At 42.2% G+C, this 17933-nt stretch overlaps 1 protein-coding gene across 9 annotated transcripts in view; it reads right to left on the bottom strand.

The window, feature by feature from the left end:
• Nucleotides 1-17933, bottom strand: part of RORA (RAR related orphan receptor A) — a 563622-nt gene that overhangs the window by 460051 nt on the left and 85638 nt on the right. The window lies entirely within an intron of this gene.

A 17933-nucleotide genomic window follows, 5' to 3' on the forward strand; every position in this document is an offset into this window, starting at 1 on the left:
AATCTTTAATATTGAACAATACTTCCATCTAGGAAGAACTATGTGAGGAGACTGCTAAATACACTGCTAATTTCCTCCAATTTAGAGACTTGTTGACACTTTAAACATTCTGCATGTGTTTGCTGAAAACTATCCTGAATGACTCTAGAAGTACAATACTAGGTGCAGGGCATCATATAGCATATTTCAATTCCCTTCACCTTTATAAAATACTGGCTCTCCAGACACCTCAAAAACCTGTGCCCAGAAATCACTGGGACACAAACAAAGGACTCTGCGAACATTGCAACTCCAAATCATTTGCATGCAAGAGGAGATTAAATTCCTTTCATTTAAACTTGCTGAATTTGCCTTGCAACCTCCCTGAAATACCACTTTGCAAGTACAGTGTGTTTTATGAATCTAAAAAAGGGACATCAAACTCTCTTAGATCTTAACAAATTTGATGGAAAAGGTGATTTTTTTTCTCTGTTTTTTCTATTGAAGACTATGCTAATTCATTTCAATTTCTTTTTTAAACTAAGCACAATTATATTCAACCATGCTCTCCATTTTTTTAAAAAGCTTATTTCTGCCTAGGAGTAACAAAGAAATATGTACATTTCAAATCACTGCTTTGAAGATTTAGCAGCAGGCAATGAATCCCAGACATTCTACCTTCTTTTCTGTTTACCTGTCAACTTTCTATGCCTCCTAATTTCAAAACCTGCACTCCCTTGTCACGGTCAGCAATGCAAAAAATATCCTTCTGTTCCCTAAGTCAGATTGAAGAACTTCATGCTATGCAGACAGATCACCAAGGGAACCAAGAAAATTAACAAACCCACTTAGGTGATTTCTTCTATGATTAGCCCCACAGCCTGTAGGCGCCGTCAGTTTGCATCCAATATAAACTCTGACAAGCATAGAGAAAACTTCTAACATCTCCAATTTACTTAAATTACCCTTATAATGAGCAAAAATAGTTTTGCCTAAGCCAAAACAGTCTACCTGCAGTTGTGAGGTGAAGGGGTAACAATTGATCTGCAGGATTAGCTAGAGACAGAATGATCTTTCTTTTATTCTTCATTTATTTTTATTTATTTAAAGAAAAGGTTGTTTCTTGCTCTGACTCTCAAAAAGGAGCAAGGCTCCCATTGACTCAAAGTCTATTTTCTATGCAGCTAGGTCTAGCCAGCCTGTTATTAAACCATGGCCAGGTCCAAGGAAGAATTCCAGTACTTCTCTTGATGCAAGGTCAGATTAAATGGAAATATCCCATATTTATAACCCATTACTTCTGGCAAGACAAACCCAACATGAGAGCCAAACCTGAGGTGGAATCCTGGCCCTACTGAAATCAATGGGAGTTCCACCATCAACTTCAATGGGGTGCCTTAAATAGGGAAAAAAGGTGTGTTCTTACCCCGAGGTAACTAACACCTGATAAATTTCTAATGAAGGCAGTTCATAACTTTCACCCATTATTAGGCTGACCTGCTAATATGCGTGAAAGCTACCAACTGCCTTGTCTACCACGTTAGCTAATGTAAGGTAAGAACAGGCCTTTTTTCCTAGTGACGTCAAGACCAAATGGGCCAAGATTTCTACCCCAGGTTTTTTGTGAAAACGAAGCCTTCATTTATATTACAGGTTTCGGAGTAGCAGCCGTGTTAGTCTGTATCCGCAAAAAGAACAGGAGTACTTGTGGCACCTTAGAGACTAACAAATTTATTAGAGCATAAGCTTTCGTGGGCTACAGCCCACTTCTTCGGATGCATAGAATGGAACTAGAGTCCCCATCTGAAATCAGGCTCCCATTGTGCTAGCTTCTATACAAACACTAGTGAGAAGCAGTCCCTGCCCTGACAAGTTTATAATCTAAACCAGTGTTTCCCAAACTTGGGACGCCGTTTATGTAGGGAAAGCCCCTGACAGGCGGGGCTGGTTTGTTTATTTGCCACGTCCACAGGTTCGGACGATTGCGGCTCCCACTGGCCGCAGTTCGCTGCTCCAGGCCAATGGGAGCTGCTGGAAGAGGTGGCCAGTACGTACCTCGGCCGAACCTGCGGACGCGGCAGGTAAACAAACTGGCCTGGCCCACCAGGGGCTTTCCCTACACAAGCGGCGTGGGAAACACTGCTCTAAACAGACAATGCAAAAGGTGGGAAGGGAAACAAAGGGACAGAGAGGTGAAGTGACTGGCCTAAGCTCATACAGCAGGTCACCAGCAGAACCCAGGAATAGAACCGAGGTGTGCTGACTCACAGACATGCTTCCAGAATGCAATTATGAAATTCAGATTAAACTACTTATCCTTCATCCTGTCTTAGTCCCGAAAAAGACAAAGTATCTGTCTAATAACCACTTCGTTTTATTTACTATTATACACACAAACAAATCAAAACGCATTGAAACAATGTTAAGGTTCAAAACCAAGGATTCAGATGTCAGGAAATGCCAAAATTATAGGAGGAGGGAAGAGATACTTCACTTGAAAACCTTCGCACCTGTTTTTTTCCAGTTATTTTTGGTGATCAAGCTCAAAGAGCAAATACCTAAGATGGGCTGAGCATCTGCAGCTCTAGTAGAAGTCAGTGGGAGCTGAGAGTGCACAGCACCTTTGAAATCCAGAATTTCTGTTCTCTCCTTGCTCACTTTGACTACGGCTTCTATTTATAAGTTTGAGCACTTTTGATGTAACATAAAAATTGGGCTTTAACTAAAAAAAGCTCTGACTCCATCAATATAATAATAAATGCATGAAACCTTTATGAGAACTTCCACCCAATGCAGCACACCACCACACAGCCATCTTTAATGGAAGACACATGACTGATGCTATGGATCTGGCATCAGTCAAAAGATTCCTAGCAAGTGGATGCATTCTATCTTAAAGTTTCAAGATTTCACTTAGGTTTCAAGGTGTTTGCAAAGAGTCTAGCCTGTTTTCCCAAAAGAAAAATGCAATATATGTTTACATACTGAGGGATCTAACAAGGCCTTGAGGGCATTCAAGGGAAGTTTATCCTCACCTGTTAAAGCTTTCCATTGCAGAGAAAAAATGGCACTTTAAAACAAGGTAATAGAGTATCTTATGACCAGGCTAATCTACATCCATCATACATGGACACATTTCTGGGCTGTTCTAAGACTGTGGGCAATCATAAAATGATTCAAAACACTTCATGAAACTCCATCGAATTTTAAACAATGGTTAGAGGTTTGTGTGCATCACCTGGCATCTGGTTTGTGCTTTGCCTGCCTTCATTATCAATGTAGGTCAGTCGCTGGAAATGCCAAGAGATGTGATCATCCCATGCCTCCTTTCTTATGTAAATAGACTACTTAAAACATACATTTAATATAATAAGGCTCCGTAAGGGCTTGTCTACACTTGGAAACTGACTGGAATACCTATTCTGGAATGAGTGTCCACAGAAGAGTTATTTCAGAACAGCTATTGCCCTTCAAATTCACACCCTAATTTGCCCTAATTTTGCATGTCAAACCATGTGGTTTGCTGTAAGCGAAAGTTATTCTGAACTAATGTTGAAACTTAGTATATTCAGGAAACCATGTTTACTGGCAATAGACTCATTACCACCAAGCCATAGGGTTACCAACCTTCCCAGTTTTGCCGGGAGTCTCCCGGAATCAGGCGCAACGGGGCTAAGGCAAGCTCCCTGCCTGCCCTGGCTCCGCGCCAATCCCGGAAGTGGCCAGCACATCTCTGCATCCCCGGGGGAGGGGTGGGGATGGGCAGGGGGTCTCCGCGCACTGCCCCCGCCCTGAGTGCCGACTCCACAGCTTCCATTGGCTGGGAACTGTGCCCAAAGGCAGGGCACGGAGACCCCCTGCCCACCCACCCCCACCAAGGAGCTGCTGCCAAAGTTGCTTTTGGGAGCCACCCGAGGTAAGCGCCAGCCAGCTGGAGACCACATCCCTCAACCCTCCCACACCCCAACGCCCTGCCCCAGCCCAGAGCCCTCACCCCACACCCAAACTCCCTCCCAAAGCACACAATCCTCACCCCCTCCTGCACCCAAACTCCCTCCCAGACCCTGCCCCCCACCCTGCACTCCAACCCTCTGCCCCAGCCTGGTGAAAGTGAGTGAGGGTGAGGGAGAGCAAGAGACAGAGGGAGGAGGGATGGAGTGAGTTGGGGCAGGGCCTCAGAGAAGGGGCAGGACAACGGTGTTTGGGTCTGTGCAATTAGACAGTTGGCAACCCTACCAAGCCATGACCCTTCAAACTTCTTTCTAGTTTCACCAGTGGCATTCCCAGAGGCCTGATCTACACTACCAAGTTAGATCAATGAAAGCGCCCTGTGTCAACCTAGTTACACATGCTTCTACATAATTTCTCCCCCCACCGATGTAAGTGCCCTGTTACAGTTACACAGTAACACCAAGTTCCCAAATGGCACTGAGCCATGGTCAATGTGCTGCAGTCGACGCAGTGCAAATGTAGAGACTGCATTATTTATATCGACCCTCACAGTCCTTCAGCAGCCACCCCACAATGACCGCTCTGGTCAAAATTGTGAATATTGTGACGGGTTGGATCACAGAAACCCCCCATGGGAGCTGCCAACTGATGTGCCAACTGCTGTGCCACACCCCTGTTCCTATTTTCCCTGCCAGCTCAGGACTCCAGCACCCTGTCTTGCTGAGCCAGACACTCCCGTCTGCTCCAACGCAGACCCAGGGTCTGAATTACTTGCCCCAAAGCTGCAGGTTTATCAGAAAACAGCTCACAGAAGTGTGCTTGTCTTTAGCACTCAGATGCCCAACTCCCAATGGGGTCTAAACCCAAATAAGTCCGTTTTACCCTGTATAAAGCTTATGCAGGGTAAACTCATAAATTGTTCGTCCTCTATAACACTGAAAGAGATATGCACAGTTGTTTGCTCCCCCAGGTATTAATACATACTCTGAGTTAATTAATAAGTAAAAAGAGATTTTATTAAATACAGAAAGTAGGATTTAAGTGGTTCCAAGTAGTAACAGACAGAACAAAGTAAATCACAAAGCAAAATAAAATAAAATGTACAAATCTATGTCTAATCAAACTAAATACAAATAAGATCCTCACCAGTTCCTGAATGCTCCCCTTTACAGGAGCATTCTAGCCTGGGTCCAGCAATCACTCACACCCACTGTAGTTACTGTCCTTTGTTCCAGTTTCCTTCAAGTATCCTGGAGGGGTGGAGAGGCTCCTTCTTTAGCCAGCTGAAGACAAAATGGAGGGGTCTCCCAGGGGTTTAAATAGACTTTCTCTTGTGGGTGGACACCCAATGCTCACCCTGTGTAGAATTCAGTCACAAAATGGAGATTCGGAATCACATGGGCAAGTCACATGCCCATGCATGACTCAGGACTTGCAGGTAGCAGCCATTACCCACATGCTACCTTGAACATCCTCAGGTAGACTTCTTATGTGGATTGGAGTCTTCCAAGCTCTTTTGTCTGCTAAGTGCTTCCTGATTGAGCACTTAATTTGCACGTTCCTTTCTCAAGAAGTGACCAAATGTTCTAACTAAGGCTACTCAGAAATCAAGCAATTATACAGCCAATGTTCATAACTTTGAACACACAAATGGTGCCTGCATACAACTAGGATGAACATAACCAGTAGATCATAACCTTTACATGGCATATTCCAGTTATATCATACATACATTTATGAGCACACACACACCCCTCATAAAGCCTTATGGGGTACACTGTCACAAATACCACTGCCCAGGGGACAGAGACCAAAAAATCTGCCCCCCCCATACACACTTTAAAACCCCACACATATTTCAAATGTTTTCTCTGATCATCCAGCTTGGCAAGCACTTAGCAGCTCTCCACTGTCGTTTGCAACTGCTCAGCCTACCATGCCAGCTCCGTGCTTCAGATGCACTCTGGCCTGGAGTAGACAGGAGATATCTCCTGGGCCTGTTGATAAGAGGCAATGCAGGCACAGCTATGCACCAGCCATAGAAATGTGCACACCTATGAGCCGATTGCTTGGGGAATATAGGAGATGGGGTACGACAGGGATCAGCAGCAGGGCTGTGTGAAAGTGAAGGAACTGCGGCAGGCATACTAGAAGGCCAAGGTGACCAACATTCAATCCAGTGCTGAGCCACAGACCTGCTGCATTTATAAAGAGATTCATGCCATACTTGGTGGCCCACTGTGGATACAGCGAGGACAAGAATGAGAAGCACGTGACTGGCAGGTCCAACTATGCCGCCAGCTAGGACCTGTTTGAGACTCCATCGCAGACCAGACAGTCCCAGCAGTCAAGTACTGCCAAGCCCAATGCAGGCGAAGGAACCTCAGGTAAATGTGTCAATGTATTTCCCATTACAATGATGGCATCTCCACTTTTGCAGGACAGCACTATTAACTTTTCATTTACTTGTATTAGAAGAGGTAGCGGTACAAAGAGAGGTGGAGTTGTTATCTGCTTTTCATTTCCCTATAGGTTGGGGAGCAGTTTGTTTATGTACACAAGGATGTTCCTTGAATACACCTGAGAGATCTCAATGAAACTTTCATGGAGGTACTCTGTAATCCTCTCCTAAACATTTCTAGCTTTGGCAGCCCTATTTCTTCCTCCATGTGAGGACATTTTCCCATGCCAGTCTGCGAGAACTTTAGCAACATCATTGCAGTACACAGACTAGTGGCATACAGGCCCGGACAGCTTCAGGACACCAGCAGCAGCTGTGCTCTCTGTGCCTTTGCTACCTTCAGGAACAAGATATCAGTTAAAATCACCACCACCTGTGGAAAATGGTGCCAGTCAGGCAAGCCAGTGCTGCATCAGACCATAAGCAATGGGCCCGGAGGGTGAACATTGCAGACAGCCTTGAGAAGGAAAGAGTGGAGAGGAGAAAGAAGCAGAAAAAGGACAGGAAAATGCACCAGGACATAATGGGGCTTCTACAGCAGCAAAAACAGATGCTGCAGACTCCTGTGCACCTACAGGTTCAACAATCCCAGTGTGACGGGTTCCCTGCCGGAGTGCCACTTGGAACTGGGGTACCATTGAGCCCACCTGACCCACCAGCCTGGATTCCCCTTTACATTGTGCTGCTGTGACAAGTTGCCAAGCTCTCCAGGCTTGCTTTTTCACCAGCATACACACAGGTAGAGACACACCCAGCTGCAACTATACACGCAGATGCTGAGATCAGCTCTGGATGGGAGGACTTAGGAATTGCCCAGTACTCGAGTGCACACCCCTCTAAAGGGTAAATCCAAAATTGTAGCGTTTTGCGCTGCACAGAGAACTATACAGGGTTAGCTCATTAAATTCACCCCTCCCTCAATGTGGAGAGGGATATGCACAGCTTTCTGCCCCAAAGTTATAATTTCCACACACACTGGTTTTAGACAAAACAAAATAAGTTTATTAACTACGAAGATAGATTTTAAGTGATTATAAGGGACAGCAAACAGATCAAAGCAGATTACCCAGCAAATAAAACAAAGACGCAATCTAAGCTTTAAGATACTAAAGAAACAGGTTACAAGTAGTAATATCTCACCCTAAATGTTGTTTTAGGCAGATTGCAGAGATTCTTGAAGGCCAGCTGCACTTGGCTGCAGCTTAAAACTTCAGATATTTCATTCACAGGCTAGAAACCTTCCAGTCTGGGCTCAGTCCTTTTCCACTCCTTCAGTCTTTTTCTTAGATGTTTATAGCAGTCATCTTGGGCAGGGATTCAGTGAAGAACCAACCTTGATTATGTCACTCCCCTGCCTTAAATAGGTTCTATATATGGCAGGAAACTTTTGTCTTCCAGTATGAGTCTCACCCCCAGTCAGTGGAAAAGTACTAATATTATCACAGAGTCCAGTACCAGGTGACTTGATCACATGACCATGCAACCATAATGCAAAGTCTGTTTGCAGCATCCCCAAGAAGGCTTGCCTAGGAAGGCCTTCCCAGTAAAAGATTAGCATCTTCTAAGACCTATTGTTCTTCCTACTGGCCCTTTCCAGCCAGCAATCTAGTGTGTGTTCCCCTGGTGTAAAACCTTTGTAATAGGTGCACAGACAATATTCCTAACTTCAGATACAAAAATGATACATACATACAAATACGATAATCATATTCAGTGACTCATAACCTTTTCAATGATATCTCACATGCCTTATCTTGCACAAAATACATCATAATTATGCCATATGTATATCATAACATTACTATGAAGAATATGGGGTGTAATGCCACACCCAGGCTCACATCCCTTTGCAGCCCATGGAGAACTCCATTTCAGCACTTCCCTGCACCTCCCTTCAACATGCCATGTGACATTAGGGGCCGGATCCCTACACCTACCACTCTACAATGGAGGACAGTAAGGACAACCACAGCTTCACATACACTCATCTGGGAGAGCCACGGTTGCTGTATGCATAACTAAAATGGACATGAACGTTCACTCCCCTTGTTAAGCTCTTTTCTATTAATTTATTAAGTTTTTAAATGTATCTGCTTTTAAAATTGCACAGATTTGTTTTGCACTGGTTGTGTTACTCAATAAAATTGTATTTTTTGGGAAATAATTCATCTTTATTAGTTCAGAACATATGCTGCAGAATGACTAGCAATATTGGAAGCACCTACTTACTTGTTATTATACAATGTGACAGAACTCACACACACAGTCACACAGTGTAACTATCATAAATATACAACATCCAACACATAGTTCCTAACAGGCTCCCAAATTCCAGGGCAAGGCAGAGTACAGTCCACCCACAACACATTATCGTGAATCATAGTTAAAATGCTCTTTCAAGGCCTCCTTCAGCCTCAAAACTCTGTGTTGAGCTCTAATAGCCATTGTTTCTGGCTGTTCACTCAAACTCTGCAGGCAGCTGCTCCTCCTCCAACCCAGCTGTGACTCTTCCCCCTTTGCTTCACAGGTATATAGTTATTGCTTTGCAGGACAAAGCAATAACTATAACCACTGGGATTTTTTTCACTGAGCTCCAATCTTGTGAGTAAACCCGTGCCAGTGTCCCTTCAACCTACCAAATGCGCATTCAGCTGTCACTCTGCACCTGCTGAGCCAGTAATGGAATCTTTCCTGGGTGCTGTCGAGGAGGCTGGTGTTCAGCTTCACAGACAAAGGAGCAAGGGGTAGGTGGGTCCCCCAGGATCACTATTGGCATTTCAACCTCATCAGTGTTAAGTCACCGGTCGAGAAAGAAAGTCTCTGCTTTCACCTTTCTGAACAGTCCTGTTTTCTTAAAGATATAAGCATCATGCACCTTCTCTCACCATCCAACATTGATGTCTGTGAAGCACCTCTGGTGATCCACCACACTTGCATAACCATTGAAAAGTAGCCCTTTCCATTGGCATACTCTGGATCAAGGTGGACTGGTGCCAAAATAGGGATATGTGCACCATCTATTGATCCCCCACAATCCAGGAACCCCTTTGCTGCAAATCCATCCACATGTCCTACATATGACTGAGAGTCACAGTACTGCGTAGCAGGAGATAATTAATGGTCCTGAGCACTTGCATGACAACGACTCCCACAGCACATTGTCCAACCCTAAAATGATTGCCCACTGACCAACAGCAATCCAGCATTGCAAGTTTAGACAGTATGATTACCACTAGCTTCTCCACTGACAGCGCTGATCTCATTCTGGTGTCCCTGCATTGGAGGGATGGGGCAAGCTCAGTGCACAGATCCAGGAATGTGGCTTGCATAGCTGTAAGTTCTACAGACACTGCTTGTCATCACAAGCCTGAATTATGATGCGATCCCACCAGTCGGTACTCATTTCTAAGGCCCAGAAGAAGCACTCTGTGAATGCCAACAACAACTTACAACTGGTTTTCACTATTTCCCATAGAAATCTGGCTTCCAAGAAATCATCATATTCCCCACTGATTCACTTCTCTTTGCGGCTCTGCAAATACCATGGGATCATGCATCCTGTGCTTGCAACGCTCATGACAATAGTGCAGAATTGTGCAAGGTTCCATGCTTCTGCCAGAGATGACAGCCAGCGAGGAGGGCCATGCGAGTGGTTTTTTTTAAAAAGGCATGAGAATTATGGGACATAGATAACATTATGGGATGGAGAAAGTTGCATGATGTGAACTTGACCCTCTGTTCCCAGTCCCCATTGCATGACTTGTTTCTGCCCCACAATGCATTGCCAAAACTTCCCAAAAGACAGTGTGCTGGATGGTGGTGAGTTGCACACTGGGATACTTACCCATGGTGCACCAACACAAGCACTCCAGGTGAGCACATGCAGCACCAACGCAAGGAGCACATGCAGCACCAACGCAAGGAGCCAAGTATGCATGTACAAGAGCAATATACTAATTGTGGTGGCTTTATGCCTACATAACTTGCATTGGCCACAGTCTGTAGTTTAGACACGGCCTTACCCAATGCTAGAGACTGCAACTCATTCAGGACTGTGTAAACTCTCCCAGGGAGATACTATAAAGGCACAGCCTTTAAGCACAGTGAGTAGGGAGGCCCCAACTGAAAATATTTTTTTTTTAATAAAACAAACACACAAACCAATCAGACAGTGACCTTTTAAAGCTACTGCATAGCAAGGTTGTTAAAATATTTATCAACAAATAATTATGTTTTTTTTAATTCGTTTTGCAAGTGAATACTTGATTAATTTACTAAAATGAATATTTATTTCATCTTGTGTACTAGGGTCCCAATTCAGCAGAGCACTTAAGTGAACATTTGACTAAGCATTTTCTCAAGTCAGTGGACATATGTACATGCTTAAAGTGCTTTGCTGAATCAGGTCATTAGGGCCTAATCCAATGCCAAATGAAGTCAATATAGGGCATCCATTAGCTTCAATGGGCATTGGATCTAGTCCCAGAACATCTCATCATCATCAGAAAACATACTGGTACCAATTTCAATATATGCAAAAATTTAAAAAGACACATCGCTTATCTCCGCTCATCTATGCACACTAACATGTTAAATTGACAAACTTATTGGAGAGAAACTGACATGCCAAAAAACTAATAGTGGTATCATTAGAGTTTTTTCTTTTTTGTTTTTCCTCTCAAAATTTTAACTTTGGGTATTTGACAATGGACAGCATGAAAATGACTTCCCTAGCTTATGATCCGTAACTTATGCAGGTTATCATAATGTGAATAATGAAATGATGCTTTGCATAGTTTTATTCCTATGGGCTATAAAAGAAAAAAGCATTGGCAGTGTCCTGTCATTGCAAATGGTCCCGGGGTTTCTGACGTCTCACTTCGATTCATGTTAATGAGGAAAAGAACACTCAGACAAAATCTGCTGTTGGCACAGCGTACAGGAAAAAAGTTCACAGAATCCCAAAGAGACAAAGAGAGAGAGAGGAAAATAGCAGGCAAATCTCTAATGAATAAAGTAATAGAATTTCAAAGATCTCTACAAGCAGTTAAGTAGGGGTGGGTGAAGAGACAAAATAAAAGACTATGTAAATGGCCTCATAAAATTTGAAAAGGACACAAACCTTTACTAAAATCCGCCCTCACCTTTATTTTTGTGTTTCTATCCTCTTTCTGTTTCAGCTTCAGGCAGAATCGATAACACACAGAAAAGAAAAAAAAGCTGTTCTCAGTCCAGCTGCAATCTTTAGAGACATTTGACAATTTCTTTGGGTAAAGAAAAGTTAAGATATTAATCTCAGTGTTATGGCTTGGAATCCACTGAACTTTAGGCAGAGAAAATGGCAAACCTTTTGAGGCTCAGCCATCACTACTATTAAGTAATGTAATGAATCAGATTGATTAATTGGATTCCCGATAGACTTTCTAAACATTTGTCTCTGATTCCTAGACAAATATGCATATATGCCACAAGCTTGTTAGGTAGATGATAAATGGATAGAAAAAAAACAGTGTACATATAGCTGTTCTTAGTAGGTACTAGTTGATAAAGAACTTCAAAGAGCTTTGGAATTCTTCTGTCACCCTCATGTTATTTTCCCCCTAAAAGTTTTGTCCAGAATATGTTGAGTTCCTTGATGAAAACATTGAACTTGGAAACTGCTCAACTTAATTCTATATAGTTCATCAGCAAACTTATCAAGGGTCTAGCAGTCGCTCACTAATTTTACAGATATCTTACTCTGAAAAGGTAAATAAATTTTACCAGTTAATCTAGAAAACATTAAAGAGGCAGGCGGGGGACGGAGGGGAATTGGACACACCCAGTCAAGATGGGATCCCTTCAAGCATCTCTGTAAAAATATTACCATGCTCTTCCCTTTTCTTTATCTCTTCTCCTTTCTGCTTCCATGCACTATCAAGAACGTCCACCTCTATTGGGCAAATTCTGCTTACTGTGCATTGGTAGTGACTACAAACCATGGCCCCAGTATGGATAAATGCATCAGACAGGAGAACCTCTGTGCCCACTTGTAGCTGTTTGGAGGATTGGAGCCCATTCCTATATCTGTTAAAGAACTCTGGGATGCTGGGGATCAAAGGCACAATTATAAATGCAAGTTATGAATATAATGGCAGCCTTGGCCAAAATCTAGGGACAGTTTAACAACGCCAGAGTCATAGATACTGTATGTTAGAACCAGAAAGGACACTGTAGCATGTCCATGTGGAATAGGATTTGTTCATTACCTTCCACCGTGGCATTCGTTACGTGTGAGGACATCATCCCTGTTTCAGGGAGATCCATTTCATTACTGTCAGTGCAGCTATGGTATATTTTCTATAAATACATACATTAAATGCCACTCCCAGGAACATATGCAGTGTTGTAGCTGCGTTGGTCCCAAGGCATTAGAGAGGTAATATTAGAGAAGTGGCTGAGGAAATATCTTGTATTGGACCAACTTCTGATGGTGAGAGAGACAAGCTTTTGAGCTTATACACAGCTTTCTCATCAACAGAAGTTGGTCCAATAAAAAATATTACCTCGCCCACCTTGTCATTCCCAGGAATGCACATTTTTACCTCTAAAAGCAATAGGTTTAACCCCAACAATATCAAATATGGTTGGTTCATTGTCAGGGGAGTTCTGATCATTAGAACAAGATGGGGAAGAGATTTCAGTGCCTTTCCCATTCTGTATCTTCTCTCACTTTGTGACACTCCCTTTCCCTTGTCCCACCCTCACACACAATTTACAGGTGAAAAATAATGGCAAAGATTTTAAATGACAACCCTAACCCAATTACATATTAATTACATTTCAGTTACAAATTTAAACTCCCCCCCTTTAACAAAGACAGAAAAAAAGGCAAATGGTAACTGACAAATCAGTAGGGAAAAAAGGCTAGATTTTCACATTAGCGTTGTTTCCATTACTGAAAAAGTATTGAATTAATATGGCATTTAACAGACAACTGCACAGCAATCAATATTTGGTGTCATGCAAATTGTGTGTGCATGCTATATTTACAATTAGTAGAGTATTTATTGCTTTGAGATTAAAAAAATAAGAATCAACATTGACCTCAGTGAGTTGCTAGAAACAAGTTATTTGCATTAGTGTCTCAGTAGCTATTTTTCTGCTGACATGCATTCTTAGACAGCATATGAGGTCCTAGTAAGGTATGCCTACAGCCCAGCATGCTGTCACAGAGCCCTGGAGGGCTATACACAGGCTCTCTCATTATTACTACAGCGGTCATAATGAAAAGTCAGATTTGTCAAGAGATACCAGAGTTAATAACTATTTCGTATACTAGGGAAAATCTTTGATCTCACATACCAGTGTTTGGCAACAGCTGGGGAAAAAAAAATTTGACCACTGTATTTTACACCAAAGAAAGGAAGGGCTTCTACTAAGCAGCAATATATTTGGTTCATAATCACAGAAACAGATGCCAAAAACCACATGGGCCTGTTAACATGTTAACACCAGTGGGAAACAGGGGGAGAAGGTGCTGCTGTTGCAACCCAGAGATTCAGCAGTAGGACCATGTGGTTCCACCCAGACAGAGGAGAAGGTAGCAAAACCCGGGTGCACTCAAGGAGGACTATAAATGGGGTCTAAAGTTTAGCTCGCCCTGTAACAGGTATTATTCCTCTATGACTATGTAATCAGAAGATAATCTTTTTTCTTTCATATTCTATGTGAACTAAATCTTACACTACATTTTACTCATTTGTGTGTGGCACTTAATAGCTAAGTGCTGAGCAATGATTACAAAGGCAGCCACAACAAAATCAACAAGTACCAGTAATCATTTATAAACAAATCAGAAAACAGAAAAATTATCAACTAATGAGAAAAGGCTTACAAGGAATAGCCCTAAAGCAGGTGCAACAGTGGGCCACCAATATTACACTGAAGACCCTGTCAGCCTAAAGCCTAAAGCACATAGGGGATTTCACCCAAATAACCACGCAATCCACAAAATGCTGATTTGGCCAAGACATCATTTTGAGTGTTGGTGTGCAAAAAGTCTTTCTGAAGTGGGAATACTTCAAGAAAATCATTTGTTTTCTCTGACAGAAGTCAAGTATTCTGAGCATCAAAACGGTTACTTTCCTTCTCTGAAACTCTGGAATTTCCAAACATGGTCCATTTTTCCCTGAGCAGTGCTAGCCTCAAAATGTCTGCCCACCACGTCAACATAGCAAGTGTCTCTTTTAAATGAAAGCAGCTATGCACTTTTAGGTGCCTCAGACTTCTTGTGTATAAAGTGCTGCTCAATTGAAATTAATTGCATATTAAATGAATAATAGTTTGCATATTTTCCCCTCTGATTTTTTTCTGCCCTTTGATGGAAGCACTATTGGGAAGGAGGTGGTTACTGAATTCTGACCCACAAGATAATGAGACACATAGTATGGAGTGGCTGGAATGCCCATTGATTAATCACCTAACTCTTCATTTTAAGGGCATGATTTTTCCCAAGCAGTAACATTACCCTTGGAAATCACAGTAATTCATCTCCCAGTGCAATGCCAAAATATTTCAGCTTCAAAGACTAAAACATTCCTTGGACTCCCATTTGAAGAAAGACATTGTACTGTAAAATGTGTTAAAATAGCGGGTACTCTGTATCTCACAATGAAACATTATGGACACAGCATTCTAGTACAGCAGGAATAATTTTCAGAAAAGCAGCCAAGCTTCAGGACAGAAACCTCATGCTACAGTACAAATTTAGGGTAAAATCATAGACTGGAAGGGACCTCAAGAGATCATCTAGTACAGTCCCCTGCACTCATGGCAGCACTAAGTATTATTTAGACCATTCCTGACAGGTGTTTGTCCAACCTGCTCCTAAAAATCTCCAATGATGGAGATTCCACAACCTCCCTAGGCAATTTATTCCAGTGCTTAACTATCCTGACAGCTAGGAAGTTTTTCCTAACGTCCAACCTAAACCTCCCTTGCTGCAATTTAAGCCCATTGCTTCTTGTCCTATCCTCAGAGATTAAGAAGAACAATTCTTCTCTCTCCTCCTTGTAACAACCTTTTATGTACTTGAAAACTGTTATGTCCCCTCTCGTTTCTCTTTTCCAAACTAAACAAACCCAATTTTTTTCAATCTTCCCTTATAGGTCATGTTTTCTAGACCTTTAAACATTTATGTTGCTTTTTTCTGGCCTTTCTCCAATTTTTCCACACCTTTCCTGAAATGTGGCGCCCAGAACTGGACACAGTACTCCAGTTGAGACCTAATCAGCACAGAGTAGAGAGGAAAAATTACTTCTCGTGTCTTGCTTACAACACTCCTGCTAATGCAATCCTCATTGAAGCTGCAGGGAGATTTGACTGACCAAGGTCCAAGTACTGTAGGAATTGGCCCATGGGATACGTTAATGAGGATGTTGCTTGAATAAGGAATGCAGAGTTTAAGAAATGGAATTTTATCCTGTGCTGGTGTCATGTTCTGTCCTGATGATACTACGCTGACTGGAGCCCAAAAGGACATACATTAAGGTGGTGCTGGGGGAGAAATATACCTTTAAATCAACTAAATAATATTACTGGAGTTGGGAGTGTCTAGGCCTTCCTCAGACACACCTTCATGGTCTCTTAATTTCCTGTATGTCAAGTCTGGTTGGGCTTTTTCTTGTTTGCATGAACAAGGAAAGTGATGAATGTCTTCTCATTTTAATAGACTGCAGTATTGATGATGTGGTCATAAGCACCAAGCATTTCAAGAGATCTTCTCTCTCTCCTTAACCTCATCCAATTATATACTATTCATCTACCTGCATAAATAATATTTTACTTGGAGTCTGAGACATCTCAACACTGTGCAATTACTCCTTCAGTACCGGTGAGTTGGAACACTAAGGCCCTTACACTAGCTAGCTAACAGAGTACTGCATGACCCAAGAACTGGAATTCTTGCCTCTTATGAAATAGAACAGCATTTAACAGACACACAGTTCTCTTCTAGTTCCAAGTTGCCCAGTAGTAGTGAGAGGAAAGGATACGAGAAGGGGGAAAAAAAACCTGTGTCCATTATTTTCTGCTCCTTTCACATTCCCTCTTTATAGTCAATTCCTTTCTGACCAGAGATTGCCTACATTGAAATGAGAAATTGCCATGTTTCTTGTCCAATGTTGGAGTATCTAAACCAGGGGTTTTCAGCCTTTTTCATAACACTATCCTTTATTTTATCCCAGAACCCCCATCCCATTTAGCTGTGACTTCCCTCGTATTCAGGAACATGGAAAGGTCAGGATGGTCATGACCCAACATCTATTTCTGAAATCTCTATGATTAGTCAACTGTGTCTGTACTTTTGACTGTCTCTCACTACAATCCAGGAGAGGGTCCTTCAATATATTTAACATCTCAGCAGAGGGATTATACCATTTTGCAAACCCAAAAAGGGATGCCTATATTTTGTTTTCTCCTACTGAAGTTCAAATAGACATTGCAAACCATGCTACATAGACACTACCACCCAGTCCATATGTTGAACAGACCACATCCACCTGAACTATAACCAACTAAAGAGTAAATTTCTCTCATTTTCCTGATATTAACTTTTGACGGGATCAATTCCTGTGGTTTCTTCTGCAGACAGGACACATTGTGAAATATCTCTTCCCTTTTCCTCAAAGTTCTCTTTCAAGTTAAAACCAGGAGGGTTGCAAGAACGTCTGGTGCCAAGAAAAGGCAGGGAAAGAGTGCATTTGATTTGGGACACACATCCTTACCAACCACCACTTGTTCAGCTTCTCCCTCTTTGGTAATCTACTGTTCATGAAACAACTGTCTACAACCCTTCTATTTCAGTTCCAGTTTATGATTTTCACCAGGGCCTTGGCCTCCATTTCCCCTGACCATTGGCTTGTTGACTCCTGAAGAATGCTGAGGGTTTCACAAGTCTGGCCAGTCACTCTGTACTTCACCAGTTTCATTTCATCCAGGAAATCTGACAACTGATGAAAGCTTAACTGATCTGTTTCCTTTTCGTTTGTCACTTCATAGGAGTCCAACACTGCTTGGAAAAAGGAGAGATGAAAGCCAGAAAACCACTCTCACCAACATTCCCCCCCCCCCCACACACACACATTTTCTTTTGAAATATAGTATCACTGAAATCAGATATTGAAAAAAAGTTAGTAGACAATGGATGAGGAAGGTTTGAATTAAAGTTTGTGGTCATTGCAAGAGAGACAGAAAACAGGATGTACAGGATGTTATTCACACTGTGTGAGAAATATAGAACTCTTCTTACTGAAGAAAGTGTATTATTACAAAAAATAGTAGCAACTGCTAGCCAGCTTTCAATGGTGTTTTCATTGGCTTTTTAGGCTAACATGATGTTCCTCCATTGCTGTAAGCATTTACTTTTTCCTAGGCTTACCATATAGTGATAGTTTAATCACAGTGAATTCTATTTACACTCCCAGAAACTACTCATATTCAGGATTTCCTCAACAAGCTTTGATGCAGCTTTATAATATATTCCACATTTTTTTTGTTTGTC

The sequence above is a fragment of the Chrysemys picta genome, chromosome 10 (assembly GCF_011386835.1).
Source record: "Chrysemys picta bellii isolate R12L10 chromosome 10, ASM1138683v2, whole genome shotgun sequence".
Lineage (NCBI taxonomy): Eukaryota > Metazoa > Chordata > Testudines > Emydidae > Chrysemys > Chrysemys picta.